The sequence below is a fragment of the Chanodichthys erythropterus genome, chromosome 17 (genome assembly GCF_024489055.1).
Source record: "Chanodichthys erythropterus isolate Z2021 chromosome 17, ASM2448905v1, whole genome shotgun sequence".
NCBI lineage: Eukaryota > Metazoa > Chordata > Actinopteri > Cypriniformes > Xenocyprididae > Chanodichthys > Chanodichthys erythropterus.
The window spans coordinates 27,312,332-27,324,605 of record NC_090237.1 but is presented as its reverse complement, the minus strand read 5'-3'; the positions used below and the strand labels follow the sequence as shown (position 1 = coordinate 27,324,605).

At 43.0% G+C, this 12,274-nt stretch overlaps 1 protein-coding gene across 8 annotated transcripts in view; it reads left to right on the top strand.

Annotated features, from left to right (window-relative positions):
- The window catches only part of LOC137005136 (NACHT, LRR and PYD domains-containing protein 12-like), a 124,631-nt gene that overhangs the window by 52,774 nt on the left and 59,583 nt on the right, over window positions 1-12,274 (top strand). The window lies entirely within an intron of this gene.

Genomic DNA, 12,274 nt, shown 5'->3' with positions numbered 1-12,274 from the left:
TTAAGTGAGTGAATACAGGAGAATTATGCCAAAGTCATTTCGAAATGCCACACTTCCTGCGGCCAACAGGTGGCGCTTTTACCGTAACTGAATTTTGCCATGTTGATGTCTTCAGGCCAGGACTATCATTGAACACGTGAAGTTTGAAGCAGATCGGACATTGTATGCCTGAGTTACAACAACTTCCTGTTTCTTTCGTGGCGTTAATCGCATACATTAGCACTCAGCCAAGTGTTGCATGATTTAATGTGTTTCTAGCATGTCTGGTACTTCGTGGCATGATGAAATGTGAATCTGGTAGTGAATTACAGTATAAAGCATGCCACTTCCTGTTGCCAGCAGGTGGCGCTATGACTAATTGAATATTATCATATAGACGTCTTTAGGCTAGGACTCTTATCACACATGTGAAGTTTGGAGCAGATCGGACATAGTATGCCTGAGTTACAACAGTTTCCTCTTTCATGGCGAAACATCAGACTTTGTCAGGCCGCCACGGACACGCCCTTCACCGAAAACTCAAGATCTTTGATATTTATCATCGCTAAGGTCTTAAGATTAGACTGACAACATATGATGTTGATCTGGTTAAATCTCCATGAGGAGTTAATCACAGTGTAAAACATGTCATTTCCTGTTGCCTGCAGGTGGCGCTATGACTGTAACTGAATATTGTTATGAAGATGTCTTCAGGTCAGGACTCTAATAAAGCATGTGAAGTTTGGGGCAGATCCGACATTGTTTGTCTGAGTTACAACAACTTCCTTTTTCATGGCGAAAACATCAAATTTTGTCAGGCCGCCACGGACACGCCCTTCAGCGAAAACTCTAGATCTTCGCAATTTAACGTCACAAAGGCCTTTAGATTAGACTGACCAAAAATGACATTGATCTGATTAAATCTCTAGGAGGAGTTCGTTAAAGTACAACGTCTGGAAAATGAAAAAAACGGTGAATTAATTCAAAATATCTGACTTCCTGTTTGGTTTCGGATTTCGCTCCAAGAGAATTTTTTGTAGGTACTGGGCTGATAAATGTGTGTACCGAATTTCAAACCCCTAGTGTTATGTAGCGAGCGGGGCTGTACGTTAGATGGCGCTATCGAGCCATTTTGCCACGCCCAATTCCGAAACCCATAACAGACGTAAATTTTCACCACTTCTGACGCGTGTGCAAAGTTTCATGAGTTTTCGAGCACGTTTAGGCCCTCTAAAATGCGATTCACTTTGGAGAAGAAGAAGAATAATAATAATTAAAGCTGCAAGCAGCGTTGAAAGGGCCCTCGCACCCAGGCTCATCGCCACCCGTTGACCTCAGGAAAACAGTGAACAGTGGGCGACATGCATGTAAGCGAGTGAATACAGGAGAATCATGCCAAAGTCATTTCGAAATGCCACACTTCCTGCGGCCAACAGGTGGCACTTTGACCGTAACTGAATTTTGCCATGTTGATGTCTTCAGCCCAGGACTATTATCGAACATGTGAAGTTTGGAGCAGATCGGACATTGTATGTCTGAGTTACAACAACTTCCTGTTTCTTTCGTGGTGTTAATCGCATAAATTAGCACTCAGCCAAGTGTTGCATGATTTAACGTGTTTCTAGCATGTCTGGTTCTTCGTGGCATGATGAAATGTGAATCTGGTAGTGAATTACAGTATAAAGCATGCCACTTCCTGTTGCCAGCAGGTGGCGCTATGACTAACTGAATATTATCATATAGACGTCTTTAGGCTAGGACTCTTATCACACATGTGAAGTTTGGAGCAGATCGGACATAGTATGCCTGAGTTACAACAGTTTCCTCTTTCATGGCGAAACATCAGACTTTGTCAGGCCGCCATGGACACGCCCTTCACCGAAAACTCAAGATCTTTGATATTTATCATCGCTAAGGTCTTAAGATTAGACTGACAACATATGATGTTGATCTGGTTAAATCTCCATGAGGAGTTAATCACAGTGTAAAACATGTAATTTCCTGTTGCCTGCAGGTGGCGCTATGACTGTAACTGAATATTGTTATGAAGATGTCTTCAGGTCAGGACTCTAATAAAGCATGTGAAGTTTGGGGCAGATCCGACATTGTTTGTCTGAGTTACAACAACTTCCTGTTTCATGGCGAAAACATCAAACTTTGTCAGGCTGCCACGGACACGCCCTTCAGTGAAAACTCTAGATCTTCGCAATTTAATGTCACAAAGGCCTTTAGATTAGACTGACCAAAAATGACATTGATCTGATAAAAGCTCTAGGAGGAGTTTGTTAAAGTACAACGTCTGGAAAATGCAAAAAACGGTGAATTAATTCAAAATATCTGACTTCCTGTTTGGTTTCGGATTTCGCTCCAAGAGAATTTTTTGTAGGTACTGGGCTGATAAATGTGTGTACCGAATTTCAAAACCCTAGTGTTATGTAGCGAGCGGGGCTGTACGTTAGATGGCGCTATCGAGCCATTTTGCCACGCCCAATTCCGAAACCCATAACAGACGTAAATTTTCACCACTTCTGACGCGTGTGCAAAGTTTCATGAGTTTTCGAGCACGTTTAGGCCCTCTAAAATGCGATTTACTTTGGAGAAGAAGAAGAAGAAGAAGAAGAAGAAGAATAATTAAAGCTGCAAGCAGCGTTGAGAGGGCCCTCGCACCCGGGCTCACCGCCACCCGTTGGCCTCAGGAAAACAGTGAACAGTGGGCGTCATGCATTTAAGTGAGTGAATACAGGAGAATTATGCCAAAGTCATTTCGAAATGCCACACTTCCTGCGGCCAACAGGTGGCGCTTTTACCGTAACTGAATTTTGCCATGTTGATGTCTTCAGGCCAGGACTATCATTGAACACGTGAAGTTTGGAGCAGAACGGACATTGTATGCCTGAGTTACAACAACTTCCTGTTTCTTTCGTGGCGTTAATCGCATACATTAGCACTCAGCCAAGTGTTGCATGATTTAACGTGTTTCTAGCATGTCTGGTACTTCGTGGCATGATGAAATGTGAATCTGGTAGTGAATTACAGTATAAAGCATGCCACTTCCTGTTGCCAGCAGGTGGCGCTATGACTAACTGAATATTATCATATAGACGTCTTTAGGCTAGGACTCTTATCACACATGTGAAGTTTGGAGCAGATCGGACATAGTATGCCTGAGTTACAACAGTTTCCTCTTTCATGGCGAAACATCAGACTTTGTCAGGCCGCCACGGACACGCCCTTCACCGAAAACTCAAGATCTTTGATATTTATCATCGCTAAGGTCTTAAGATTAGACTGACAACATATGATGCTGATCTGGTTAAATCTCCATGAGGAGTTAATCACAGTGTAAAACATGACATTTCCTGTTGCCTGCAGGTGGCGCTATGACTGTAACTGAATATTGTTATGAAGATGTCTTCAGGTCAGGACTCTAATAAAGCATGTGAAGTTTGGGGCAGATCCAACATTGTTTGTCTGAGTTACAACAACTTCCTGTTCAATGGCGAAAACATCAAACTTTGTCAGGCTGCCACGGACACGCCCTTCAGTGAAAACTCTAGATCTTCGCAATTTAATGTCACAAAGGCCTTTAGATTAGACTGACCAAAAATGACATTGATCTGATTAAATCTCTAGGAGGAGTTCGTTAAAGTACAACGTCTGGAAAATGCAAAAAACGGTGAATTAATTCAAAATATCTGACTTCCTGTTCGGTTTCGGATTTCGCTCCAAGAGAATTTTTTGTAGGTACTGGGCTGATAAATGTGTGTACCGAATTTCAAAACCCTAGTGTAATGTAGCGAGCGGGGCTGTACGTTAGATGGCGCTATCGAGCCATTTTGCCACGCCCAATTCCGAAACCCATAACAGACGTAAATTTTCACCACTTCTGACGCATGTGCAAAGTTTCATGAGTTTTCGAGCACGTTTAGGCCCTCTAAAATGCGATTCACTTTGGAGAAGAAGAAGAAGAAGAAGAAGAAGAAGAAGAAGAATAATAATAATAATAATAAACGGAGCAATTCCAATAGGGTCCTCACACCATCGGTGCTCGGGCCCTAATTAAAGCTGCAAGCAGCGTTGAGAGGGCCCTCGCACCCGGGCTCACCGCCACCCGTTGGCCTCAGGAAAACAGTGAACAGTGGGCGTCATGCATTTAAGTGAGTGAATACAGGAGAATTATGCCAAAGTCATTTCGAAATGCCACACTTCCTGCGGCCAACAGGTGGCGCTTTTACCGTAACTGAATTTTGCCATGTTGATGTCTTCAGGCCAGGACTATCATTGAACACGTGAAGTTTGGAGCAGAACGGACATTGTATGCCTGAGTTACAACAACTTCCTGTTTCTTTCGTGGCGTTAATCGCATACATTAGCACTCAGCCAAGTGTTGCATGATTTAACGTGTTTCTAGCATGTCTGGTACTTCGTGGCATGATGAAATGTGAATCTGGTAGTGAATTACAGTATAAAGCATGCCACTTCCTGTTGCCAGCAGGTGGCGCTATGACTAACTGAATATTATCATATAGACGTCTTTAGGCTAGGACTCTTATCACACATGTGAAGTTTGGAGCAGATCGGACATAGTATGCCTGAGTTACAACAGTTTCCTCTTTCATGGCGAAACATCAGACTTTGTCAGGCCGCCACGGACACGCCCTTCACCGAAAACTCAAGATCTTTGATATTTATCATCGCTAAGGTCTTAAGATTAGACTGACAACATATGATGCTGATCTGGTTAAATCTCCATGAGGAGTTAATCACAGTGTAAAACATGACATTTCCTGTTGCCTGCAGGTGGCGCTATGACTGTAACTGAATATTGTTATGAAGATGTCTTCAGGTCAGGACTCTAATAAAGCATGTGAAGTTTGGGGCAGATCCGACATTGTTTGTCTGAGTTACAACAACTTCCTGTTTAATGGCGAAAACATCAAACTTTGTCAGGCTGCCACGGACACGCCCTTCAGTGAAAACTCTAGATCTTCGCAATTTAATGTCACAAAGGCCTTTAGATTAGACTGACCAAAAATGACATTGATCTGATTAAATCTCTAGGAGGAGTTCGTTAAAGTACAACGTCTGGAAAATGCAAAAAACGGTGAATTAATTCAAAATATCTGACTTCCTGTTCGGTTTCGGATTTCGCTCCAAGAGAATTTTTTGTAGGTACTGGGCTGATAAATGTGTGTACCGAATTTCAAAACCCTAGTGTAATGTAGCGAGCGGGGCTGTACGTTAGATGGCGCTATCGAGCCATTTTGCCACGCCCAATTCCGAAACCCATAACAGACGTAAATTTTCACCACTTCTGACGCGTGTGCAAAGTTTCATGAGTTTTCGAGCACGTTTAGGCCCTCTAAAATGCGATTCACTTTGGAGAAGAAGAAGAAGAAGAAGAAGAAGAAGAAGAAGAAGAAGAAGAATAATAAACGGAGCAATTCCAATAGGGTCCTCACACCATCGGTGCTCGGGCCCTAATTAAAGCTGCAAGCAGCGTTGAGAGGGCCCTCGCACCCGGGCTCACCGCCACCCGTTGGCCTCAGGAAAACAGTGAACAGTGGGCGTCATGCATTTAAGTGAGTGAATATAGGAGAATTATGCCAAAGTCATTTCGAAATGCCACACTTCCTGCGGCCAACAGGTGGCGCTTTTACCGTAACTGAATTTTGCCATGTTGATGTCTTCAGGCCAGGACTATCATTGAACACGTGAATTTTGAAGCAGATCGGACATTGTATGCCTGAGTTACAACAACTTCCTGTTTCTTTCGTGGCGTTAATCGCATACATTAGCACTCAGCCAAGTGTTGCATGATTTAACGTGTTTCTAGCATGTCTGGTACTTCGTGGCATGATGAAATGTGAATCTGGTAGTGAATTACAGTATAAAGCATGCCACTTCCTGTTGCCAGCAGGTGGCGCTATGACTAACTGAATATTATCATATAGACGTCTTTAGGCTAGGACTCTTATCACACATGTGAAGTTTGGAGCAGATCGGACATAGTATGCCCGAGTTACAACAGTTTCCTCTTTCATGGCGAAACATCAGACTTTGTCAGGCCGCCACGGACACGCCCTTCAGCGAAAACTCAAGATCTTTGATATTTATCATCGCTAAGGTCTTAAGATTAGACTGATAACATTTGATGTTGATCTGGTTAAATCTCTATGAGGAGTTAATCACAGCGTAAAACATGTCATTTCCTGTTGCCTGCAGGTGGCGCTATGACTGTAACTGAATATTGTTATGAAGATGTCTTCAGGTCAGGACTCTAATAAAGCATGTGAAGTTTGGGGCAGATCGGACATTGTTTGTCTGAGTTACAACAACTTCCTGTTTCATGGCGAAAACATCAAACTTTGTCAGGCCGCCACGGACACGCCCTTCAGTGAAAACTCTAAATCTTCGCAATTCAACGTCACAAAGGCCTTTAGATTAGACTGACCAAAAATGACATTGATCTGATTAAATCTCTAGGAGGAGTTCGTTAAAGTACAACGTCTGGAAAATGCAAAAAACGGTGAATTAATTCAAAATATCTGACTTCCTGTTCAGTTTCGGATTTCGCTCCAAAAGAATTTTTTGTAGGTATTGGGCTGATAAATGTGTGTACCGAATTTCAAAACCCTAGTGTAATGTAGCGAGCGGGGCTGTACGTTAGATGGCGCTATCGAGCCATTTTGCCACGCCCAATTCCGAAACCCATAACAGACGTAAATTTTTACCACTTCTGACGCGTGTGCAAAGTTTCGTGAGTTTTCGAGCACGTTTAGGCCCTCTCAAATGCGATTCACTTTGGAGAAGAAGAAGAAGAAGAAGAAGAATAATAATTAAAGCTGCAAGCAGCGTTGAGAGGGCCCTCGCACCCGGGCTCACCGCCACCCGTTGGCCTCAGGAAAACAGTGAACAGTGGGCGTCATGCATTTAAGTGAGTGAATACAGGAGAATTATGCCAAAGTCATTTCCAAATGCCACACTTCCTGCGGCCAACAGGTGGCGCTTTTACCGTAACTGAATTTTGCCATGTTGATGTCTTCAGGCCAGGACTATCATTGAACACGTGAAGTTTGAAGCAGATCGGACATTGTATGCCTGAGTTACAACAACTTCCTGTTTCTTTCGTGGCGTTAATCGCATACATTAGCACTCAGCCAAGTGTTGCATGATTTAACATGTTTCTAGCATGTCTGGTACTTCGTGGCATGATGAAATGTGAATCTGGTAGTGAATTACAGTATAAAGCATGCCACTTCCTGTTGCCAGCAGGTGGCGCTATGACTAACTGAATATTATCATATAGATGTCTTTAGGCCAGGACTCTTATCACACATGTGAAGTTTGGAGCAGATCGGACATTGTATGCCTGAGTTACAGCAGCTTCCTCTTTCATGGCGAAACATCAGACTTTGTCAGGCCGCCACAGACACGCCCTTCAGTGAAAACTCAAGATCTTTGCTATTCATCACTGCTAAGGTCTTGAGATTAGACTGACAACATTTGATGTTGATCTGGTTAAATCTCTATGAGGAGTTAATCACAGTGTAAAACATGTCATTTCCTGTTGCCTGCAGGTGGCGCTATGACTGTAACTGAATATTGTTATGAAGATGTCTTCAGGTCAGGACTCTAATAAAGCATGTGAAGTTTGGGGCAGATCCGACATTGTTTGTCTGAGTTACAACAACTTCCTGTTTCATGGCGAAAACATCAAACTTTGTCAGGCCGCCACGGACACGCCCTTCAGTGAAAACTCTAAATCTTCGCAATTTAACGTCACAAAGGCCTTTAGATTAGACTGACCAAAAATGACATTGATCTGATTAAATCTCTAGGAGGAGTTCGTTAAAGTACAACGTCTGGAAAATGCAAAAAACGGTGAATTAATTCAAAATATCTGACTTCCTGTTCAGTTTCGGATTTCGCTCCAAGAGAATTTTTTGTAGGTATTGGGCTGATAAATGTGTGTACCGAATTTCAAAACCCTAGTGTAATGTAGCGAGCGGGGCTGTACGTTAGATGGCGCTATCGAGCCATTTTGCCACGCCCAATTCCGAAACCCATAACAGACGTAAATTTTCACCACTTCTGACGCGTGTGCAAAGTTTCATGAGTTTTCGAGCACGTTTAGGCCCTCTAAAATGCGATTCACTTTGGAGAAGAATAAGAATAATAATAATAATAATAATAATAATAATAAAGCGGAGCAATTCCAATAGGGTCCTCACACCATCGGTGCTCGGGCCCTAATAATAATAATAATAATAAACGGAGCAATTCCAATAGGGTCCTCACACCATCGGTGCTCGGGCCCTAATAATAATAATAATAAACGGAGCAATTCCAATAGGGTCCTCACACCATCGGTGCTCGGGCCCTAATAATTAAAGCTGCAAGCAGCGTTGAGAGGGCCCTCGCACCCGGGCTCACCGCCACCCGTTGGCCTCAGGAAAACAGTGAACAGTGGGTGTCATGTATTTAAGTGAGTGAATACAGGAGAATTATGCCAAAGTCATTTCGAAATGCCACACTTCCTGCGGCCAACAGGTGGCGCTTTTACCGTAACTGAATTTTGCCATGTTGATGTCTTCAGGCCAGGACTATCATTGAACACGTGAAGTTTGAAGCAGATCGGACATTGTATGCCTGAGTTACAACAACTTCCTGTTTCTTTTGTGGCGTTAATCGCATACATTAGCACTCAGCCAAGTGTTGCATGATTTAACGTGTTTCTAGCATGTCTGGTACTTCGTGGCATGATGAAATGTGAATCTGGTAGTGAATTACAGTATAAAGCATGCCACTTCCTGTTGCCAGCAGGTGGCGCTATGACTAATTGAATATTATCATATAGACGTCTTTAGGCTAGGACTCTTATCACACATGTGAAGTTTGGAGCAGATCGGACATAGTATGCCTGAGTTACAACAGTTTCCTCTTTCATGGCGAAACATCAGACTTTGTCAGGCCGCCACGGACACGCCCTTCACCGAAAACTCAAGATCTTTGATATTTATCATCGCTAAGGTCTTAAGATTAGACTGACAACATATGATGTTGATCTGGTTAAATCTCCATGAGGAGTTAATCACAGTGTAAAACATGTCATTTCCTGTTGCCTGCAGGTGGCGCTATGACTGTAACTGAATATTGTTATGAAGATGTCTTCAGGTCAGGACTCTAATAAAGCATGTGAAGTTTGGGGCAGATCCGACATTGTTTGTCTGAGTTACAACAACTTCCTTTTTCATGGCGAAAACATCAAATTTTGTCAGGCCGCCACGGACACGCCCTTCAGCGAAAACTCTAGATCTTCGCAATTTAACGTCACAAAGGCCTTTAGATTAGACTGACCAAAAATGACATTGATCTGATTAAATCTCTAGGAGGAGTTCGTTAAAGTACAACGTCTGGAAAATGAAAAAAACGGTGAATTAATTCAAAATATCTGACTTCCTGTTTGGTTTCGGATTTCGCTCCAAGAGAATTTTTTGTAGGTACTGGGCTGATAAATGTGTGTACCGAATTTCAAACCCCTAGTGTTATGTAGCGAGCGGGGCTGTACGTTAGATGGCGCTATCGAGCCATTTTGCCACGCCCAATTCCGAAACCCATAACAGACGTAAATTTTCACCACTTCTGACGCGTGTGCAAAGTTTCATGAGTTTTCGAGCACGTTTAGGCCCTCTAAAATGCGATTCACTTTGGAGAAGAAGAAGAATAATAATAATTAAAGCTGCAAGCAGCGTTGAGAGGGCCCTCGCACCCGGGCTCACCGCCACCCGTTGGCCTCAGGAAAACAGTGAACAGTGGGCGTCATGCATTTAAGTGAGTGAATACAGGAGAATTATGCCAAAGTCATTTCGAAATGCCACACTTCCTGCGGCCAACAGGTGGCGCTTTTACCGTAACTGAATTTTGCCATGTTGATGTCTTCAGGCCAGGACTATCATTGAACACGTGAATTTTGAAGCAGATCGGACATTGTATGCCTGAGTTACAACAACTTCCTGTTTCTTTCGTGGCGTTAATCGCATACATTAGCACTCAGCCAAGTGTTGCATGATTTAACGTGTTTCTAGCATGTCTGGTACTTCGTGGCATGATGAAATGTGAATCTGGTAGTGAATTACAGTATAAAGCATGCCACTTCCTGTTGCCAGCAAGTGGCGCTATGACTAACTGAATATTATCATATAGACGTCTTTAGGCTAGGACTCTTATCACACATGTGAAGTTTGGAGCAGATCGGACATAGTATGCCCGAGTTACAACAGTTTCCTCTTTCATGGCGAAACATCAGACTTTGTCAGGCCGCCACGGACACGCCCTTCACCGAAAACTCAAGATCTTTGATATTTATCATCGCTAAGGTCTTAAGATTAGACTGACAACATATGATGTTGATCTGGTTAAATCTCCATGAGGAGTTAATCACAGTGTAAAACATGTCATTTCCTGTTGCCTGCAGGTGGCGCTATGACTGTAACTGAATATTGTTATGAAGATGTCTTCAGGTCAGGACTCTAATAAAGCATGTGAAGTTTGGGGCAGATCCGACATTGTTTGTCTGAGTTACAACAACTTCCTGTTTCATGGCGAAAACATCAAACTTTGTCAGGCCGCCACGGACACGCCCTTCAGTGAAAACTCTAGATCTTCGCAATTAAACGTCACAAAGGCCTTTAGATTAGACTGACCAAAAATGACATTGATCTGATTAAATCTCTAGGAGGAGTTCGTTAAAGTACAACGTCTGGAAAATGCAAAAAACGGTGAATTAATTCGAAATATCTGACTTCCTGTTCGGTTTCGGATTTCGCTCCAAGAGAATTTTTTGTAGGTACTGGACTGATAAATGTGTGTACCGAATTTCAAACCCCTAGTGTTATGTAGCGAGCGGGGCTGTACGTTAGATGGCGCTATCGAGCCATTTTGCCACGCCCAATTCCGAAACCCATAACAGACGTAAATTTTCACCACTTCTGACGCGTGTGCAAAGTTTCATGAGTTTTCGAGCACGTTTAGGCCCTCTAAAATGCGATTTACTTTGGAGAAGAAGAAGAAGAAGAAGAAGAAGAATAATAAACGGAGCAATTCCAATAGGGTCCTCACACCATCGGTGCTCGGGCCCTAATAATAATAATAATAAACGGAGCAATTCCAATAGGGTCCTCACACCATCGGTGCTCGGGCCCTAATAATAATAAACGGAGCAATTCCAATAGGGTCCTCACACCATCGGTGCTCGGGCCCTAATAATAATAATAAACGGAGCAATTCCAATAGGGTCCTCACACCATCGGTGCTCGGGCCCTAATAATAAACGGAGCAATTCCAATAGGGTCCTCACACCATCGGTGCTCGGGCCCTAATAATAATAAACGGAGCAATTCCAATAGGGTCCTCACACCATCGGTGCTCGGGCCCTAATAATAATCCTAAAGAAAACAAAAGGGCCTTCAGCCCCTTACAGGGCTTTGGCCCTAATAATCCTTAGAAGAACAAGACGGCCCTGCGCGCTTAATTCGCTTGGGCCCTAATAATAATAATAAACGGAGCAATTCCAATAGGGTCCTCACACCATCGGTGCTCGGGCCCTAACTATGTCTTCAGATAGTTTACAAAATACAGCTGTGACGCAGCTCTCCGTGTACGCGCTTCGGATGAGTACACACAAATCTCCTCAGTGCGCACAAGTTCTCTTTTGCATCTTACAGTTGAATGTTTAAAGTGGCAAGGTTTAAATGAGTTTACAGTAGCAACGTGAGAAGTTCAGGTCTCGCCTGCACTCGCGCGCTATCAACACTCGGGTGATGATGGCGTGAATGACATACGACTCATTCATTGAACATTTGTTTATAGTGATTATGGTAGTTTGCTCTGCATCTGATTTTCTATAACCAACCAGTTCCAAACTGTGGAGGTAGCTCCTCGCTTAACAACAAGCTGTTCTTCAGCCTCACGTCTGCCTTTCGTCATGCTTGTTTTAACTCCGCACGTGAACAGTGAATCGGTCGTGCACAAAACTACGTCAACATCTAGACTTATCGTAATTATCGCGAGGAGACAAATTTTTATCGTGAGGAGAATTTTCAACGGTATTTATCGCAAACGATAATATCGCCCATCCCTACTCCACACAAATTAATTAGCCTACTGGTGTTGGAGCATCTATAACGTTATCTTAAAAAACACCGTAGATTGACAGTAAACCTTTAGTACTTTCTAATGATATTGTTATCTTTATTAATATTTTAGATAGTATCTAAGATAGATAGCTAGGCGG